We start from the raw sequence: 18,796 nt of genomic DNA on the forward strand, positions 1-18,796 counted from the left end.
TTTCGGACGCATGAAACGACGTTTCTTGGCCCTTTTAGCGTTTACAGCTTGGTCAGTTGCTTTGTGTTCAAAGAAGACAGCGGGTGTTGTGAAAGTTTACATCAGCTTATGTTTGCTGTGGCGCGTGGATGGAATGCTCATGTTTTGTTCCGGGTGGTGGAGGCCTGTGTTCCAGAGAGGTCCTGCTCAAAACTCCTTTTAAAACACCATCGAGCATCCGTCATAACTTCCGACATTGATCGAACGTGGATTTCGTTCTCATAAAGAGGGCACCGGTAACTTGTAACCTATCAGGCTCTCAGGCATCAGGTCAATCGATTCGGCATAGGATTATATGTGCTAGCGTTTTTGCTTCCGTTTGGAGGTTGTGTCCCTCCAACTCTTTGTTGTATGACTCACTTTTGCCTTTGGATATTTGGAGAAGGTTGACTTCGGTAACCGCTCTCTCACTCGACAGACCGAAACGGAACTTTAGCTCCGGGTTGTGCATTTTATTGGCCTGCTCTACTGGGTCAAATTGTATCCCCCAACAACAGATATGGCTCAAACAAACAAAGTACACTCTAAGCCTACCTCTAGGCTTAACCCTGACTTTACCCGCAAGAGGCTATGCCAAGCCTGTGCGAAATGTGAGGCTCCCTTTCACGGGCGCAATTTTGGCACAGATAATGGCCGCGAGCAGCCCGAAGCAGGTCACCTTAGTTGTCCGGCTAGCTCAGTCGGTAGAGCATGAGACTCTTAATCTCAGGGTCGTGGGTTCGAGCCCCACGTTGGGCGCATCTATTAGCCCTCTCTCTTCCCAACGGGGTCTCGTTTTCCAGCGTGGAAAGCGAGTCCACCATTGCCGGAAAAGTCCAGGTCTGCTTTTTTTTATAAGCTGACCCATGGACTGGCTGGCCGTAGGTCTCTGTGGTGCAATCGGACAGCGCGTTCGGCTGTTAACCGGAAGGTTGGTGGTTCGAGCCCACCCAGGGACGAATGGTGTTTTTCGTTGACGTCCGGCCATGCAACCACCAACACAGCTGCAGAATTTAGCACACGTGTGTCCACTAACACATCCGTGTCATTTCGGACGCATGACACGACGTTTCTTGGCCCCTTTTAGCGTTTACAGCTTGGTCAGTTGCTTTGTGTTCAGAGAAGACAGCGGGTGTTGTGAAAGTTTACATCAGCTTATGTTTGCTGTGGCGCGTGGATGGAATACTCATGTTTTGTTCCTGGTGGTGGAGGCCTGTGTTCCAGAGAGGTCCTGCTCAAAACTCCTTTTAAAACACCATCGAGCATCCGTAATAACTTCCGACATTGATCGAACGTGGATTTTGTTCTCATAAGGAGGGCACCGGTAACTTGTAACCTATCAGGCTCTCAGGCATGAGGTCAATCGATTCGGCATAGGCCTATATGTACTAGCGTTTTTGATTCCGGTTGGAGGTTGTGTCCCTCCAACTCTTTGTTGTATAACTCACTTTTATCTTTGGATATTTGGAGAAGTTTGCCTTCGGTAACCGCTCTCTCACTCGACAGACCGAAACGGGGGGACGAATGGTGTTTTTCGTTGACGTCCTGCCATGCAACCACCAACACAGCTGCAGAATTTAGCACACGTGTGTCCACTAACACATCCGTGTCATTTCGGACGCATGAAACAACGTTTCTTGGCCCTTTTAGCATTTACAGCTTGGTCAGTTGCTTTGTGTTCAAAGAAGACAGCGGGTGTTGTGAAAGTTTACATCAGCTTATGTTTGCTGTGGCGCGTGGATGGAATGCTCATGTTTTGTTCCGGTTGGTGGAGGCCTGTGTTCCAGAGAGGTCCTGCTCAAAACTCCTTTTAAAACACCATCGAGCATCCGTCTTAACTTCCGACATTGATCGAACGTGGATTCGTTCTCATAAAGAGGGCACCGGTAACTTGTAACCTATCAGGCTCTCAGGCATCTGGTCAATCGATTCGGCATAGGATTATATGTGCTAGCGTTTTTGCTTCCGTTTGGAGGTTGTGTCCCTCCAACTCTTTGTTGTATGACTCACTTTTGCCTTTGGATATTTGGAGAAGGTTGCCTTCGGTAACCGCTCTCTCACTCGACAGACCGAAACGGAACTTTAGCTCCGGGTTGTGCATATTATTGGCCTGCTCTACTGGGTCAAATTGTATCCCCCAACAACAGATATGGCTCAAACAAACAAAGTACACTCTAAGCCTACCTCTAGGCTTAACCCTGACTTTACCCGCAAGAGGCTATGCCAAGCCTGTGCGAAATGTGAGGCTCCCTTTCACCGGCGCAATTTAGGCACAGATAATGGCCGCCACCAGCCCGAAGCAGGTCACCTTAGTTGCCCGGCTAGCTCAGTCGGTAGAGCATGAGACTCTTAATCTCAGGGTCGTGGGTTCGAGCCCCACGTTGGGTGCATCTATTAGCCCTCTCTCTTCCCAACGGGGTCTCGGTTTCCAGCGTGGAAAGCGAGTCCACCATTGCCGGAAAAGTCCAGGTCTGCTTTTTTTTATAAACTGACCCATGGACTGGCTGGCCGTAGGTCTCTGTGGCGCAATCGGACAGCGCGTTCGGCTGTTAACCGAAAGGTTGGTGGTTCGAGCCCACCCAGGGACGAAGGGTGTTTTTCGTTGACGTTCGGCCATGCAACCACCAACACAGCTGCAGAATTTAGCACACGTGTGTCCACTAACACATCCGTGTCATTTCGGACGCATGACACGATGTTTCTTTGCCCCTTTTAGCGTTTACAGCTTGGTCAGTTGCTTTGTGTCCAGAGAAGACAGCGGGTGTTGTGAAAGTTTACATCAGCTTATGTTTGCTGTGGCGCGTGGATGGAATACTCATGTTTTGTTCCTGGTGGTGGAGGCCTGTGTTCCAGAGTCGTCCTGCTCAAAACTCCTTTTAAAACACCATCGAGCATCCGTAATAACTTCCGACATTGATCGAACGTGGATTTTGTTCTCATAAGGAGGGCACCGGTAACTTGTAACCTATCAGGCTCTCAGGCATGAGGTCAATCGATTCGGCATAGGCCTATATGTACTAGCGTTTTTGATTCCGGTTGGAGGTTGTGTCCCTCCAACTCTTTGTTGTATGACTCACTTTTATCTTTGGATATTTGGAGAAGTTTGCCTTCGGTAACCGCTCTCTCACTCGACAGACCGAAACAGGGGGGAGGAATGGTGTTTTTCGTTGACGTCCTGCCATGCAACCACCAACACAGCTGCAGAATTTAGCACACGTGTGTCCACTAACACATACGTGTCATTTCGGACGCATGAAACGACGTTTCTTGGCCCTTTTAGCGTTTACAGCTTGGTCAGTTGCTTTGTGTTCAAAGAAGACAGCGGGTGTTGTGAAAGTTTACATCAGCTTATGTTTGCTGTGGCGCGTGGATGGAATGCTCATGTTTTGTTCCGGGTGGTGGAGGCCGGTGTTCCAGAGAGGTCCTGCTCAAAACTCCTTTTAAAACACCATCGAGCATCCGTCATAACTTCCGACATTGATCGAACGTGGATTTCGTTCTCATAAAGAGGGCACCGGTAACTTGTAACCTATCAGGCTCTCAGGCATCAGGTCAATCGATTCGGCATAGGATTATATGTGCTAGCGTTTTTGCTTCCGTTTGGAGGTTGTGTCCCTCCAACTCTTTGTTGTATGACTCACTTTTGCCTTTGGATATTTGGAGAAGGTTGACTTCGGTAACCGCTCTCTCACTCGACAGACCGAAACGGAACTTTAGCTCCGGGTTGTGCATATTATTGGCCTGCTCTACTGGGTCAAATTGTATCCCCCAATAACAGATATGGCTCAAACAAACAAAGTACACTCTAAGCCTACCTCTAGGCTTAACCCTGACTTTACCCGCAAGAGGCTATGCCAAGCCTGTGCGAAATGTGAGGCTCCCTTTCACGGGCGCAATTTTGGCACAGATAATGGCCGCGAGCAGCCCGAAGCAGGTCACCTTAGTTGTCCGGCTAGCTCAGTCGGTAGAGCATGAGACTCTTAATCTCAGGCTCGTGGGTTCGAGCCCCACGTTGGGCGCATCTATTAGCCCTCTCTCTTCCCAACGGGGTCTCGTTTTCCAGCGTGGAAAGCGAGTCCACCATTGCCGGAAAAGTCCAGGTCTGCTTTTTTTTATAAGCTGACCCATGGACTGGCTGGCCGTAGGTCTCTGTGGTGCAATCGGACAGCGCGTTCGGCTGTTAACCGAAAGGTTGGTGGTTCGAGCCCACCCAGGGACGAATGGTGTTTTTCGTTGACGTCCGGCCATGCAACCACCAACACAGCTGCAGAATTTAGCACACGTGTGTCCACTAACACATCCGTGTCATTTCGGACGCATGACACGACGTTTCTTGGCCCCTTTTAGCGTTTACAGCTTGGTCAGTTGCTTTGTGTTCAGAGAAGACAGCGGGTGTTGTGAAAGTTTACATCAGCTTATGTTTGCTGTGGCGCGTGGATGGAATACTCATGTTTTGTTCCTGGTGGTGGAGGCCTGTGTTCCAGAGAGGTCCTGCTCAAAACTCCTTTTTAAAACACCATCGAGCATCCGTAATAACTTCCGACATTGATCGAACGTGGATTTTGTTCTCATAAGGAGGGCACCGGTAACTTGTAACCTATCAGGCTCTCAGGCATGAGGTCAATCGATTCGGCATAGGCCTATATGTACTAGCGTTTTTGATTCCGGTTGGAGGTTGTGTCCCTCCAACTCTTTGTTGTATAACTCACTTTTATCTTTGGATATTTGGAGAAGTTTGCCTTCGGTAACCGCTCTCTCACTCGACAGACCGAAACGGGGGGACGAATGGTGTTTTTCGTTGACGTCCTGCCATGCAACCACCAACACAGCTGCAGAATTTAGCACACGTGTGTCCACTAACACATCCGTGTCATTTCGGACGCATGAAACGACGTTTCTTGGCCCTTTTAGCGTTTACAGCTTGGTCAGTTGCTTTGTGTTCAAAGAAGACAGCGGGTGTTGTGAAAGTTTACATCAGCTTATGTTTGCTGTGGCGCGTGGATGGAATGCTCATGTTTTGTTCCGGGTGGTGGAGGCCTGTGTTCCAGAGAGGTCCTGCTCAAAACTCCTTTTAAAACACCATCGAGCATCCGTCTTAACTTCCGACATTGATCGAACGTGGATTCGTTCTCATAAAGAGGGCACCGGTAACTTGTAACCTATCAGGCTCTCAGGCATCAGGTCAATCGATTCGGCATAGGATTATATGTGCTAGCGTTTTTGCTTCCGTTTGGAGGTTGTGTCCCTCCAACTCTTTGTTGTATGACTCACTTTTGCCTTTGGATATTTGGAGAAGGTTGCCTTCGGTAACCGCTCTCTCACTCGACAGACCGAAACGGAACTTTAGCTCCGGGTTGTGCATATTATTGGCCTGCTCTACTGGGTCAAATTGTATCCCCCAACAACAGATATGGCTCAAACAAACAAAGTACACTCTAAGCCTACCTCTAGGCTTAACCCTGACTTTACCCGCAAGAGGCTATGCCAAGCCTGTGCGAAATGTGAGGCTCCCTTTCACGGACGCAATTTAGGCACAGATAATGGCCGCGACCAGCCCGAAGCAGGTCACCTTAGTTGCCCGGCTAGCTCAGTCGGTAGAGCATGAGACTCTTAATCTCAGGGTCGTGGGTTCGAGCCCCACGTTGGGCGCATCTATTAGCCCTCTCTCTTCCCAACGGGGTCTCGGTTTCTAGCGTGGAAAGCGAGTCCACCATTGCCGGAAAAGTCCAGGTCTGCTTTTTTTTATAAGCTGACCCATGGACTTGCTGTCCGTAGGTCTCTGTGGCGCAATTGGACAGCGCGTTCGGCTGTTAACCGAAAGGTTGGTGGTTCGAGCCCACCCAGGGACGAATGGTGTTTTTCGTTGACGTCCGGCCATGCAACCACCAACACAGCTGCAGAATTTAGCACACGTGTGTCCACTAACACATCCGTGTCATTTCGGACGCATGACACGACGTTTCTTGGCCCCTTTTAGCGTTTACAGCTTGGTCAGTTGCTTTGTGTTCAGAGAAGACAGCGGGTGTTGTGAAAGTTTACATCAGCTTATGTTTGCTGTGGCGCGTGGATGGAATACTCATGTTTTGTTCCTGGTGGTGGAGGCCTGTGTTCCAGAGTCGTCCTGCTCAAAACTCCTTTTAAAACACCATCGAGCATCCGTAATAACTTCCGACATTGATCGAACGTGGATTTTGTTCTCATAAGGAGGGCACCGGTAACTTGTAACCTATCAGGCTCTCAGGCATGAGGTCAATCGATTCGGCATAGGCCTATATGTACTAGCGTTTTTGATTCCGGTTGGAGGTTGTGTCCCTCCAACTCTTTGTTGTATGACTCACTTTTATCTTTGGATATTTGGAGAAGTTTGCCTTCGGTAACCGCTCTCTCACTCGACAGACCGAAACAGGGGGGAGGAATGGTGTTTTTCGTTGACGTCCTGCCATGCAACCACCAACACAGCTGCAGAATTTAGCACACGTGTGTCCACTAACACATACGTGTCATTTCGGACGCATGAAACGACGTTTCTTGGCCCTTTTAGCGTTTACAGCTTGGTCAGTTGCTTTGTGTTCAAAGAAGACAGCGGGTGTTGTGAAAGTTTACATCAGCTTATGTTTGCTGTGGCGCGTGGATGGAATGCTCATGTTTTGTTCCGGGTGGTGGAGGCCGGTGTTCCAGAGAGGTCCTGCTCAAAACTCCTTTTAAAACACCATCGAGCATCCGTCATAACTTCCGACATTGATCGAACGTGGATTTCGTTCTCATAAAGAGGGCACCGGTAACTTGTAACCTATCAGGCTCTCAGGCATCAGGTCAATCGATTCGGCATAGGATTATATGTGCTAGCGTTTTTGCTTCCGTTTGGAGGTTGTGTCCCTCCAACTCTTTGTTGTATGACTCACTTTTGCCTTTGGATATTTGGAGAAGGTTGACTTCGGTAACCGCTCTCTCACTCGACAGACCGAAACGGAACTTTAGCTCCGGGTTGTGCATATTATTGGCCTGCTCTACTGGGTCAAATTGTATCCCCCAATAACAGATATGGCTCAAACAAACAAAGTACACTCTAAGCCTACCTCTAGGCTTAACCCTGACTTTACCCGCAAGAGGCTATGCCAAGCCTGTGCGAAATGTGAGGCTCCCTTTCACGGGCGCAATTTTGGCACAGATAATGGCCGCGAGCAGCCCGAAGCAGGTCACCTTAGTTGTCCGGCTAGCTCAGTCGGTAGAGCATGAGACTCTTAATCTCAGGCTCGTGGGTTCGAGCCCCACGTTGGGCGCATCTATTAGCCCTCTCTCTTCCCAACGGGGTCTCGTTTTCCAGCGTGGAAAGCGAGTCCACCATTGCCGGAAAAGTCCAGGTCTGCTTTTTTTTATAAGCTGACCCATGGACTGGCTGGCCGTAGGTCTCTGTGGTGCAATCGGACAGCGCGTTCGGCTGTTAACCGAAAGGTTGGTGGTTCGAGCCCACCCAGGGACGAATGGTGTTTTTCGTTGACGTCCGGCCATGCAACCACCAACACAGCTGCAGAATTTAGCACACGTGTGTCCACTAACACATCCGTGTCATTTCGGACGCATGACACGACGTTTCTTGGCCCCTTTTAGCGTTTACAGCTTGGTCAGTTGCTTTGTGTTCAGAGAAGACAGCGGGTGTTGTGAAAGTTTACATCAGCTTATGTTTGCTGTGGCGCGTGGATGGAATACTCATGTTTTGTTCCTGGTGGTGGAGGCCTGTGTTCCAGAGAGGTCCTGCTCAAAACTCCTTTTTAAAACACCATCGAGCATCCGTAATAACTTCCGACATTGATCGAACGTGGATTTTGTTCTCATAAGGAGGGCACCGGTAACTTGTAACCTATCAGGCTCTCAGGCATGAGGTCAATCGATTCGGCATAGGCCTATATGTACTAGCGTTTTTGATTCCGGTTGGAGGTTGTGTCCCTCCAACTCTTTGTTGTATAACTCACTTTTATCTTTGGATATTTGGAGAAGTTTGCCTTCGGTAACCGCTCTCTCACTCGACAGACCGAAACGGGGGGACGAATGGTGTTTTTCGTTGACGTCCTGCCATGCAACCACCAACACAGCTGCAGAATTTAGCACACGTGTGTCCACTAACACATCCGTGTCATTTCGGACGCATGAAACGACGTTTCTTGGCCCTTTTAGCGTTTACAGCTTGGTCAGTTGCTTTGTGTTCAAAGAAGACAGCGGGTGTTGTGAAAGTTTACATCAGCTTATGTTTGCTGTGGCGCGTGGATGGAATGCTCATGTTTTGTTCCGGGTGGTGGAGGCCTGTGTTCCAGAGAGGTCCTGCTCAAAACTCCTTTTAAAACACCATCGAGCATCCGTCTTAACTTCCGACATTGATCGAACGTGGATTCGTTCTCATAAAGAGGGCACCGGTAACTTGTAACCTATCAGGCTCTCAGGCATCAGGTCAATCGATTCGGCATAGGATTATATGTGCTAGCGTTTTTGCTTCCGTTTGGAGGTTGTGTCCCTCCAACTCTTTGTTGTATGACTCACTTTTGCCTTTGGATATTTGGAGAAGGTTGCCTTCGGTAACCGCTCTCTCACTCGACAGACCGAAACGGAACTTTAGCTCCGGGTTGTGCATATTATTGGCCTGCTCTACTGGGTCAAATTGTATCCCCCAACAACAGATATGGCTCAAACAAACAAAGTACACTCTAAGCCTACCTCTAGGCTTAACCCTGACTTTACCCGCAAGAGGCTATGCCAAGCCTGTGCGAAATGTGAGGCTCCCTTTCACGGACGCAATTTAGGCACAGATAATGGCCGCGACCAGCCCGAAGCAGGTCACCTTAGTTGCCCGGCTAGCTCAGTCGGTAGAGCATGAGACTCTTAATCTCAGGGTCGTGGGTTCGAGCCCCACGTTGGGCGCATCTATTAGCCCTCTCTCTTCCCAACGGGGTCTCGGTTTCTAGCGTGGAAAGCGAGTCCACCATTGCCGGAAAAGTCCAGGTCTGCTTTTTTTTATAAGCTGACCCATGGACTTGCTGTCCGTAGGTCTCTGTGGCGCAATTGGACAGCGCGTTCGGCTGTTAACCGAAAGGTTGGTGGTTCGAGCCCACCCAGGGACGAATGGTGTTTTTCGTTGACGTCCGGCCATGCAACCACCAACACAGCTGCAGAATTTAGCACACGTGTGTCCACTAACACATCCGTGTCATTTCGGACGCATGACACGACGTTTCTTGGCCCCTTTTAGCGTTTACAGCTTGGTCAGTTGCTTTGTGTTCAGAGAAGACAGCGGGTGTTGTGAAAGTTTACATCAGCTTATGTTTGCTGTGGCGCGTGGATGGAATACTCATGTTTTGTTCCTGGTGGTGGAGGCCTGTGTTCCAGAGAGGTCCTGCTCAAAACTCCTTTTAAAACACCATCGAGCATCCGTAATAACTTCCGACATTGATCGAACGTGGATTTCGTTCTCATAAGGAGGGCACCGGTAACTTGTAACCTATCAGGCTCTCAGGCATGAGGTCAATCGATTCGGCATAGGCCTATATGTACTAGCGTTTTTGATTCCGGTTGGAGGTTGTGTCCCTCCAACTCTTTGTTGTATGACTCACTTTTATCTTTGGATATTTGGAGAAGTTTGCCTTCGGTAACCGCTCTCTCACTCGACAGACCGAAACGGGGGGACGAATGGTGTTTTTCGTTGACGTCCTGCCATGCAACCACCAACACAGCTGCAGAATTTAGCACACGTGTGTCCACTAACACATCCGTGTCATTTCGGACGCATGAAACGACGTTTCTTGGCCCTTTTAGCGTTTACAGCTTGGTCAGTTGCTTTGTGTTCAAAGAAGACAGCGGGTGTTGTGAAAGTTTACATCAGCTTATGTTTGCTGTGGCGCGTGGATGGAATGCTCATGTTTTGTTCCGGGTGGTGGAGGCCTGTGTTCCAGAGAGGTCCTGCTCAAAACTCCTTTTAAAACACCATCGAGCATCCGTCTTAACTTCCGACATTGATCGAACGTGGATTCGTTCTCATAAAGAGGGCACCGGTAACTTGTAACCTATCAGGCTCTCAGGCATCAGGTCAATCGATTCGGCATAGGATTATATGTGCTAGCGTTTTTGCTTCCGTTTGGAGGTTGTGTCCCTCCAACTCTTTGTTGTATGACTCACTTTTGCCTTTGGATATTTGGAGAAGGTTGCCTTCGGTAACCGCTCTCTCACTCGACAGACCGAAACGGAACTGTGCGAAATGTGAGGCTCCCTTTCACGGGCGCAATTTAGGCACAGATAATGGCCGCGACCAGCCCGAAGCAGGTCACCTTAGTTGCCCGGCTAGCTCAGTCGGTAGAGCATGAGACTCTTAATCTCCGGGTCGTGGGTTCGAGCCCCACGTTGGGCGCATCTATTAGCCCTCTCTCTTCCCAACGGGGTCTCGGTTTCCAGCGTGGAAAGTGAGTCCACCATTGCCGGAAAAGTCCAGGTCTGCTTTTTTTTATAAGCTGACCCATGGACTGGCTGGCCGTAGGTCTCTGTGGCGCAATCGGACAGCGCGTTCGGCTGTTAACCGAAAGGTTGGTGGTTCGAGCCCACCCAGGGACGAATGGTGTTTTTCGTTGACGTCCGGCCATGCAACCACCAACACAGCTGCAGAATTTAGCACACGTGTGTCCACTAACACATCCGTGTCATTTCGGACGCATGACACGATGTTTCTTGGCCCCTTTTAGCGTTTACAGCTTGGTCAGTTGCTTTGTGTCCAGAGAAGACAGCGGGTGTTGTGAAAGTTTACATCAGCTTATGTTTGCTGTGGCGCGTGGATGGAATACTCATGTTTTGTTCCTGGTGGTGGAGGCCTGTGTTCCAGAGTCGTCCTGCTCAAAACTCCTTTTAAAACACCATCGAGCATCCGTAATAACTTCCGACATTGATCGAACGTGGATTTTGTTCTCATAAGGAGGGCACCGGTAACTTGTAACCTATCAGGCTCTCAGGCATGAGGTCAATCGATTCGGCATAGGCCTATATGTACTAGCGTTTTTGATTCCGGTTGGAGGTTGTGTCCCTCCAACTCTTTGTTGTATGACTCACTTTTATCTTTGGATATTTGGAGAAGTTTGCCTTCGGTAACCGCTCTCTCACTCGACAGACCGAAACAGGGGGGACGAATGGTGTTTTTCGTTGACGTCCTGCCATGCAACCACCAACACAGCTGCAGAATTTAGCACACGTGTGTCCACTAACACATCCGTGTCATTTCGGACGCATGAAACGACGTTTCTTGGCCCTTTTAGCGTTTACAGCTTGGTCAGTTGCTTTGTGTTCAAAGAAGACAGCGGGTGTTGTGAAAGTTTACATCAGCTTATGTTTGCTGTGGCGCGTGGATGGAATGCTCATGTTTTGTTCCGGGTGGTGGAGGCCTGTGTTCCAGAGAGGTCCTGCTCAAAACTCCTTTTAAAACACCATCGAGCATCCGTCATAACTTCCGACATTGATCGAACGTGGATTTCGTTCTCATAAAGAGGGCACCGGTAACTTGTAACCTATCAGGCTCTCAGGCATCAGGTCAATCGATTCGGCATAGGATTATATGTGCTAGCGTTTTTGCTTCCGTTTGGAGGTTGTGTCCCTCCAACTCTTTGTTGTATGACTCACTTTTGCCTTTGGATATTTGGAGAAGGTTGCCTTCGGTAACCGCTCTCTCACTCGACAGACCGAAACGGAACTGTGCGAAATGTGAGGCTCCCTTTCACGGGCGCAATTTAGGCACAGATAATGGCCGCGACCAGCCCGAAGCAGGTCACCTTAGTTGCCCGGCTAGCTCAGTCGGTAGAGCATGAGACTCTTAATCTCAGGGTCGTGGGTTCGAGCCCCACGTTGGGCGCATCTATTAGCCCTCTCTCTTCCCAACGGGGTCTCGGTTTCCGGCGTGGAAAGCGAGTCCACCATTGCCGGAAAAGTCCAGGTCTGCTTTTTTTTATAAGCTGACCCATGGACTGGCTGGCCGTAGGTCTCTGTGGCGCAATCGGACAGCGCGTTCGGCTGTTAACCGAAAGGTTGGTGGTTCGAGCCCACCCAGGGACGAATGGTGTTTTTCGTTGACGTCCGGCCATGCAACCACCAACACAGCTGCAGAATTTAGCACACGTGTGTCCACTAACACATCCGTGTCATTTCGGACGCATGACACGATGTTTCTTGGCCCCTTTTAGCGTTTACAGCTTGGTCAGTTGCTTTGTGTCCAGAGAAGACAGCGGGTGTTGTGAAAGTTTACATCAGCTTATGTTTGCTGTGGCGCGTGGATGGAATACTCATGTTTTGTTCCTGGTGGTGGAGGCCTGTGTTCCAGAGTCGTCCTGCTCAAAACTCCTTTTAAAACACCATCGAGCATCCGTAATAACTTCCGACATTGATCGAACGTGGATTTTGTTCTCATAAGGAGGGCACCGGTAACTTGTAACCTATCAGGCTCTCAGGCATGAGGTCAATCGATTCGGCATAGGCCTATATGTACTAGCGTTTTTGATTCCGGTTGGAGGTTGTGTCCCTCCAACTCTTTGTTGTATGACTCACTTTTATCTTTGGATATTTGGAGAAGTTTGCCTTCGGTAACCGCTCTCTCACTCGACAGACCGAAACAGGGGGGACGAATGGTGTTTTTCGTTGACGTCCTGCCATGCAACCACCAACACAGCTGCAGAATTTAGCACACGTGTGTCCACTAACACATCCGTGTCATTTCGGACGCATGAAACGACGTTTCTTGGCCCTTTTAGCGTTTACAGCTTGGTCAGTTGCTTTGTGTTCAAAGAAGACAGCGGGTGTTGTGAAAGTTTACATCAGCTTATGTTTGCTGTGGCGCGTGGATGGAATGCTCATGTTTTGTTCCGGGTGGTGGAGGCCTGTGTTCCAGAGAGGTCCTGCTCAAAACTCCTTTTAAAACACCATCGAGCATCCGTCATAACTTCCGACATTGATCGAACGTGGATTTCGTTCTCATAAAGAGGGCACCGGTAACTTGTAACCTATCAGGCTCTCAGGCATCAGGTCAATCGATTCGGCATAGGATTATATGTGCTAGCGTTTTTGCTTCCGTTTGGAGGTTGTGTCCCTCCAACTCTTTGTTGTATGACTCACTTTTGCCTTTGGATATTTGGAGAAGGTTGCCTTCGGTAACCGCTCTCTCACTCGACAGACCGAAACGGAACTGTGCGAAATGTGAGGCTCCCTTTCACGGGCGCAATTTAGGCACAGATAATGGCCGCGACCAGCCCGAAGCAGGTCACCTTAGTTGCCCGGCTAGCTCAGTCGGTAGAGCATGAGACTCTTAATCTCAGGGTCGTGGGTTCGAGCCCCACGTTGGGCGCATCTATTAGCCCTCTCTCTTCCCAACGGGGTCTCGGTTTCCGGCGTGGAAAGCGAGTCCACCATTGCCGGAAAAGTCCAGGTCTGCTTTTTTTTATAAGCTGACCCATGGACTGGCTGGCCGTAGGTCTCTGTGGCGCAATCGGACAGCGCGTTCGGCTGTTAACCGAAAGGTTGGTGGTTCGAGCCCACCCAGGGACGAATGGTGTTTTTCGTTGACGTCCGGCCATGCAACCACCAACACAGCTGCAGAATTTAGCACACGTGTGTCCACTAACACATCCGTGTCATTTCGGACGCATGACACGATGTTTCTTGGCCCCTTTTAGCGTTTACAGCTTGGTCAGTTGCTTTGTGTCCAGAGAAGACAGCGGGTGTTGTGAAAGTTTACATCAGCTTATGTTTGCTGTGGCGCGTGGATGGAATACTCATGTTTTGTTCCTGGTGGTGGAGGCCTGTGTTCCAGAGTCGTCCTGCTCAAAACTCCTTTTAAAACACCATCGAGCATCCGTAATAACTTCCGACATTGATCGAACGTGGATTTTGTTCTCATAAGGAGGGCACCGGTAACTTGTAACCTATCAGGCTCTCAGGCATGAGGTCAATCGATTCGGCATAGGCCTATATGTACTAGCGTTTTTGATTCCGGTTGGAGGTTGTGTCCCTCCAACTCTTTGTTGTATGACTCACTTTTATCTTTGGATATTTGGAGAAGTTTGCCTTCGGTAACCGCTCTCTCACTCGACAGACCGAAACAGGGGGGACGAATGGTGTTTTTCGTTGACGTCCTGCCATGCAACCACCAACACAGCTGCAGAATTTAGCACACGTGTGTCCACTAACACATCCGTGTCATTTCGGACGCATGAAACGACGTTTCTTGGCCCTTTTAGCGTTTACAGCTTGGTCAGTTGCTTTGTGTTCAAAGAAGACAGCGGGTGTTGTGAAAGTTTACATCAGCTTATGTTTGCTGTGGCGCGTGGATGGAATGCTCATGTTTTGTTCCGGGTGGTGGAGGCCTGTGTTCCAGAGAGGTCCTGCTCAAAACTCCTTTTAAAACACCATCGAGCATCCGTCATAACTTCCGACATTGATCGAAGGTGGATTTCGTTCTCATAAAGAGGGCACCGGTAACTTGTAACCTATCAGGCTCTCAGGCATCAGGTCAATCGATTCGGCATAGGATTATATGTGCTAGCGTTTTTGCTTCCGTTTGGAGGTTGTGTCCCTCCAACTCTTTGTTGTATGACTCACTTTTGCCTTTGGATATTTGGAGAAGGTTGCCTTCGGTAACCGCTCTCTCACTCGACAGACCGAAACGGAACTGTGCGAAATGTGAGGCTCCCTTTCACGGGCGCAATTTAGGCACAGATAATGGGCACGACCAGCCCGAAGCAGGTCCCCTTAGTTGCCCGGCTAGCTCAGTCGGTAGAGCATGAGACTCTTAATCTCAGGGTCGTGGGTTCGAGCCCCACGTTGGGCGCATCTATTAGCCCTCTCTCTTCCCAACGGGGTCTCGGTTTCCAGCGTGGAAAGCGAGTCCACCATTGCCGGAAAAGTCCAGGTCTGCTTTTTTTTATAAGCTGACCCATGGACTGGCTGGCCGTAGGTCTCTGTGGCGCAATCGGACAGCGCGTTCGGCTGTTAACCGAAAGGTTGGTGGTTCGAGCCCACCCAGGGACGAATGGTGTTTTTCGTTGACGTCCGGCCATGCAACCACCAACACAGCTGCAGAATTTAGCACACGTGTGTCCACTAACACATCCGTGTCATTTCGGACGCATGACACGATGTTTCTTGGCCCCTTTTAGCGTTTACAGCTTGGTCAGTTGCTTTGTGTCCAGAGAAGACAGCGGGTGTTGTGAAAGTTTACATCAGCTTATGTTTGCTGTGGCGCGTGGATGGAATACTCATGTTTTGTTCCTGGTGGTGGAGGCCTGTGTTCCAGAGTCGTCCTGCTCAAAACTCCTTTTAAAACACCATCGAGCATCCGTAATAACTTCCGACATTGATCGAACGTGGATTTTGTTCTCATAAGGAGGGCACCGGTAACTTGTAACCTATCAGGCTCTCAGGCATGAGGTCAATCGATTCGGCATAGGCCTATATGTACTAGCGTTTTTGATTCCGGTTGGAGGTTGTGTCCCTCCAACTCTTTGTTGTATGACTCACTTTTATCTTTGGATATTTGGAGAAGTTTGCCTTCGGTAACCGCTCTCTCACTCGACAGACCGAAACAGGGGGGACGAATGGTGTTTTTCGTTGACGTCCTGCCATGCAACCACCAACACAGCTGCAGAATTTAGCACACGTGTGTCCACTAACACATCCGTGTCATTTCTTGGCCCTTTTAGCGTTTACAGCTTGGTCAGTTGCTTTGTGTTCAAAGAAGACAGCGGGTGTTGTGAAAGTTTACATCAGCTTATGTTTGCTGTGGCGCGTGGATGGAATGCTCATGTTTTGTTCCGGGTGGTGGAGGCCTGTGTTCCAGAGAGGTCCTGCTCAAAACTCCTTTTAAAACACCATCGAGCATCCGTCATAACTTCCGACATTGATCGAACGTGGATTTCGTTCTCATAAAGAGGGCACCGGTAACTTGTAACCTATCAGGCTCTCAGGCATCAGGTCAATCGATTCGGCATAGGATTATATGTGCTAGCGTTTTTGCTTCCGTTTGGAGGTTGTGTCCCTCCAACTCTTTGTTGTATGACTCACTTTTGCCTTTGGATATTTGGAGAAGGTTGCCTTCGGTAACCGCTCTCTCACTCGACAGACCGAAACGGAACTGTGCGAAATGTGAGGCTCCCTTTCACGGGCGCAATTTAGGCACAGATAATGGCCGCGACCAGCCCGAAGAAGGTCACCTTAGTTGCCCGGCTAGCTCAGTCGGTAGAGCATGAGACTCTTAATCTCAGGGTCGTGGGTTCGAGCCCCACGTTGGGCGCATCTATTAGCCCTCTCTCTTCCCAACGGGGTCTCGTTTTCCAGCGTGGAAAGCGAGTCCACCATTGCCGGAAAAGTCCAGGTCTGCTTTTTTTTATAAGCTGACCCATGGACTGGCTGGCCGTAGGTCTCTGTGGTGCAATCGGACAGCGCGTTCGGCTGTTAACCGAAAGGTTGGTGGTTCGAGCCCACCCAGGGACGAATGGTGTTTTTCGTTGACGTCCGGCCATGCAACCACCAACACAGCTGCAGAATTTAGCACACGTGTGTCCACTAACACATCCGTGTCATTTCGGACTCATGACACGACGTTTCTTGGCCCCTTTTAGCGTTTACAGCTTGGTCAGTTGCTTTGTGTTCAGAGAAGACAGCGGGTGTTGTGAAAGTTTACATCAGCTTATGTTTGCTGTGGCGCGTGGATGGAATACTCATGTTTTGTTCCTGGTGGTGGAGGCCTGTGTTCCAGAGAGGTCCTGCTCAAAACTCCTTTTAAAACACCATCGAGCATCCGTAATAACTTCCGACATTGATCGAACGTGGATTTTGTTCTCATAAGGAGGGCACCGGCAACTTGTAACCTATCAGGCTCTCAGGCATGAGGTCAATCGATTCGGCATAGGCCTATATGTACTAGCGTTTTTGATTCCGGTTGGAGGTTGTGTCCCTCCAACTCTTTGTTGTATAACTCACTTTTATCTTTGGATATTTGGAGAAGTTTGCCTTCGGTAACCGCTCTCTCACTCGACAGACCGAAACGGGGGGACGAATGGTGTTTTTCGTTGACGTCCTGCCATGCAACCACCCGCACAGCTGCAGAATTTAGCACACGTGTGTCCACTAACACATCCGTGTCATTTCGGACGCATGAAACGACGTTTCTTGGCCCTTTTAGCGTTTACAGCTTGGTCAGTTGCTTTGTGTTCAAAGAAGACAGCGGGTGTTGTGAAAGTTTACATCAGCTTATGTTTGCTGTGGCGCGTGGATGGAATGCTCATGTTTTGTTCCGGGTGGTGGAGGCCTGTGTTCCAGAGAGGTCCTGCTCAAAACTCCTTTTAACCTGTTAACCTTCAAGGCCACTTTTGAAAAATCCCCAGAAATGGCATACCCAAACTTAAACAGATACAGTTCATGAACCCTTTGCACTAAAAGCACAAGTATGATCTCATTTGAAAGCTGACACCTAGTAGTTTATTGTAAATGTAGAAATAATTATTGTCATAATGAAAAAAAAATGTTTAAATAGCTTCAAAGTTTTGTAAAGTTATTAGAAATTTACTTTTATGAAACATCTTCATAAAAATAAAATTGAAGTTGGCCCTGGAGGAATCTAGAAATGCACTGCAGCTAAAGCCATATGTGTGACCATTTTATATTTAAAATCTGAAAATGATAAGTCTAAAACTCTGTATTTAGTTAAATGTTTTTCAAGATCATGTCAAATTACTTTATTTTGATTAGACTCTAAAATGCAAACTGATGTTTAGTCATCTTCTGAGTCATCTAATCAGTCTATTGTCTCTATTATTTTGTGGTGCAAACGAGCCCCATTCAGAGTCAGTCTCTCCCTGCACACATTTACACCTCTCCAGACTGGTTATGGTTTTAAATATGCATTTCTTTTGTCTGCATTATAGCTACTAACGACTGGCTATTCACAGGCTATTCATAGGGTTTCAAACCCTAATTTCTTTTATCAAAGTTCTCACTAAATATTTGAAACTGGTATCAAATGCACTGAAACATTTCAGTAAGCATTCCTATTTAGAAAAAAATCATAAAACAATGACTGCTGGTGGCAGGTGCACCTGGGCTAGCTAGCATGTTAGCTTAGCACACCATCAATACACGACCATTTATGAGATTAAAACCATGTTTGTGCTCCAAACTTACTTTATAACGCAAGTCGAGTGTTTTAAATAATCTTCTGTGATCTAATTTGGCTTCAGATAAAAAAAAATCTGACAGAAAATGTATTATTTATAGTGTTCTGCACGATGATGAAATCTATATCGATTAGCATTACATTATAAATATAATCTATTATTATGAAATACCTGGCATGGCTTGAAGAACACAGGTAACTCAAATATCATTGCAATCATGTTTATTGTCTTCAAAACATCTTTATCTGCATGTTACAGCGATCTCTGTCAGCTACTTTCTGTATCAGTGACGTCCTGGAATGTCACATGACTATGGGTCTTCTTCGTGATCCATATATGGACTGTTATTGTGCATATAGCGCCCTCAGGCTATTGGTATGAATTGAAAACACAGCACATCTCAGTAAGAAGCGATCATAATGATTACATCGACGCATTTGGGTATAAATTCAACAAATATTATTCCTGTCTATAGAAATATGATGTGAATCTATGAGAATATATCAATATTTCTCCAAGTCTGCACATTTTGGAGCTAAAGCCCTGAGGGACGATGTTTTGCGAATCGCTGTCATGACGACAGCTTGGAGTGTTTTTTA

General features: G+C 48.4%; 22 non-coding genes across 22 annotated transcripts; all 22 read left to right on the forward strand.

The window, feature by feature from the left end:
- The first annotated feature begins 704 nt into the window (after positions 1 to 704).
- trnak-cuu (transfer RNA lysine (anticodon CUU)) lies at positions 705 to 777 on the forward strand. Its single transcript has one exon. It is a non-coding gene; the product is annotated as a tRNA-Lys (tRNA).
- Positions 778 to 903: 126 nt separating this feature from the next.
- Positions 904 to 977, forward strand: trnan-guu (transfer RNA asparagine (anticodon GUU)). The gene has a single exon. It is a non-coding gene; the product is annotated as a tRNA-Asn (tRNA).
- A 1,356-nt stretch (positions 978 to 2,333) lies between these two features.
- Positions 2,334 to 2,406, forward strand: trnak-cuu (transfer RNA lysine (anticodon CUU)). Its single transcript has one exon. It is a non-coding gene; the product is annotated as a tRNA-Lys (tRNA).
- Positions 2,407 to 2,532: 126 nt separating this feature from the next.
- On the forward strand, positions 2,533 to 2,606 carry trnan-guu (transfer RNA asparagine (anticodon GUU)). The gene has a single exon. It is a non-coding gene; the product is annotated as a tRNA-Asn (tRNA).
- A 1,358-nt stretch (positions 2,607 to 3,964) lies between these two features.
- On the forward strand, positions 3,965 to 4,037 carry trnak-cuu (transfer RNA lysine (anticodon CUU)). Its single transcript has one exon. It is a non-coding gene; the product is annotated as a tRNA-Lys (tRNA).
- Positions 4,038 to 4,163: 126 nt separating this feature from the next.
- Positions 4,164 to 4,237, forward strand: trnan-guu (transfer RNA asparagine (anticodon GUU)). The gene has a single exon. It is a non-coding gene; the product is annotated as a tRNA-Asn (tRNA).
- Positions 4,238 to 5,594: 1,357 nt separating this feature from the next.
- trnak-cuu (transfer RNA lysine (anticodon CUU)) lies at positions 5,595 to 5,667 on the forward strand. Its single transcript has one exon. It is a non-coding gene; the product is annotated as a tRNA-Lys (tRNA).
- A 126-nt stretch (positions 5,668 to 5,793) lies between these two features.
- trnan-guu (transfer RNA asparagine (anticodon GUU)) lies at positions 5,794 to 5,867 on the forward strand. The gene has a single exon. It is a non-coding gene; the product is annotated as a tRNA-Asn (tRNA).
- A 1,358-nt stretch (positions 5,868 to 7,225) lies between these two features.
- Positions 7,226 to 7,298, forward strand: trnak-cuu (transfer RNA lysine (anticodon CUU)). Its single transcript has one exon. It is a non-coding gene; the product is annotated as a tRNA-Lys (tRNA).
- Positions 7,299 to 7,424: 126 nt separating this feature from the next.
- Positions 7,425 to 7,498, forward strand: trnan-guu (transfer RNA asparagine (anticodon GUU)). Its single transcript has one exon. It is a non-coding gene; the product is annotated as a tRNA-Asn (tRNA).
- Positions 7,499 to 8,855: 1,357 nt separating this feature from the next.
- Positions 8,856 to 8,928, forward strand: trnak-cuu (transfer RNA lysine (anticodon CUU)). The gene has a single exon. It is a non-coding gene; the product is annotated as a tRNA-Lys (tRNA).
- Positions 8,929 to 9,054: 126 nt separating this feature from the next.
- trnan-guu (transfer RNA asparagine (anticodon GUU)) lies at positions 9,055 to 9,128 on the forward strand. Its single transcript has one exon. It is a non-coding gene; the product is annotated as a tRNA-Asn (tRNA).
- A 1,207-nt stretch (positions 9,129 to 10,335) lies between these two features.
- trnak-cuu (transfer RNA lysine (anticodon CUU)) lies at positions 10,336 to 10,408 on the forward strand. The gene has a single exon. It is a non-coding gene; the product is annotated as a tRNA-Lys (tRNA).
- A 126-nt stretch (positions 10,409 to 10,534) lies between these two features.
- On the forward strand, positions 10,535 to 10,608 carry trnan-guu (transfer RNA asparagine (anticodon GUU)). Its single transcript has one exon. It is a non-coding gene; the product is annotated as a tRNA-Asn (tRNA).
- Positions 10,609 to 11,817: 1,209 nt separating this feature from the next.
- On the forward strand, positions 11,818 to 11,890 carry trnak-cuu (transfer RNA lysine (anticodon CUU)). Its single transcript has one exon. It is a non-coding gene; the product is annotated as a tRNA-Lys (tRNA).
- Positions 11,891 to 12,016: 126 nt separating this feature from the next.
- Positions 12,017 to 12,090, forward strand: trnan-guu (transfer RNA asparagine (anticodon GUU)). Its single transcript has one exon. It is a non-coding gene; the product is annotated as a tRNA-Asn (tRNA).
- Positions 12,091 to 13,299: 1,209 nt separating this feature from the next.
- trnak-cuu (transfer RNA lysine (anticodon CUU)) lies at positions 13,300 to 13,372 on the forward strand. Its single transcript has one exon. It is a non-coding gene; the product is annotated as a tRNA-Lys (tRNA).
- A 126-nt stretch (positions 13,373 to 13,498) lies between these two features.
- Positions 13,499 to 13,572, forward strand: trnan-guu (transfer RNA asparagine (anticodon GUU)). Its single transcript has one exon. It is a non-coding gene; the product is annotated as a tRNA-Asn (tRNA).
- Positions 13,573 to 14,781: 1,209 nt separating this feature from the next.
- On the forward strand, positions 14,782 to 14,854 carry trnak-cuu (transfer RNA lysine (anticodon CUU)). Its single transcript has one exon. It is a non-coding gene; the product is annotated as a tRNA-Lys (tRNA).
- A 126-nt stretch (positions 14,855 to 14,980) lies between these two features.
- On the forward strand, positions 14,981 to 15,054 carry trnan-guu (transfer RNA asparagine (anticodon GUU)). Its single transcript has one exon. It is a non-coding gene; the product is annotated as a tRNA-Asn (tRNA).
- Positions 15,055 to 16,242: 1,188 nt separating this feature from the next.
- On the forward strand, positions 16,243 to 16,315 carry trnak-cuu (transfer RNA lysine (anticodon CUU)). The gene has a single exon. It is a non-coding gene; the product is annotated as a tRNA-Lys (tRNA).
- A 126-nt stretch (positions 16,316 to 16,441) lies between these two features.
- Positions 16,442 to 16,515, forward strand: trnan-guu (transfer RNA asparagine (anticodon GUU)). The gene has a single exon. It is a non-coding gene; the product is annotated as a tRNA-Asn (tRNA).
- Positions 16,516 to 18,796: the final 2,281 nt, after the last annotated feature.

This window comes from Siphateles boraxobius, unplaced genomic scaffold (genome assembly GCF_051911475.1).
Source record: "Siphateles boraxobius isolate OS27281-9 unplaced genomic scaffold, OSU_SipBor_1 61, whole genome shotgun sequence".
Taxonomy (NCBI): Eukaryota; Metazoa; Chordata; class Actinopteri; order Cypriniformes; family Leuciscidae; genus Siphateles; species Siphateles boraxobius.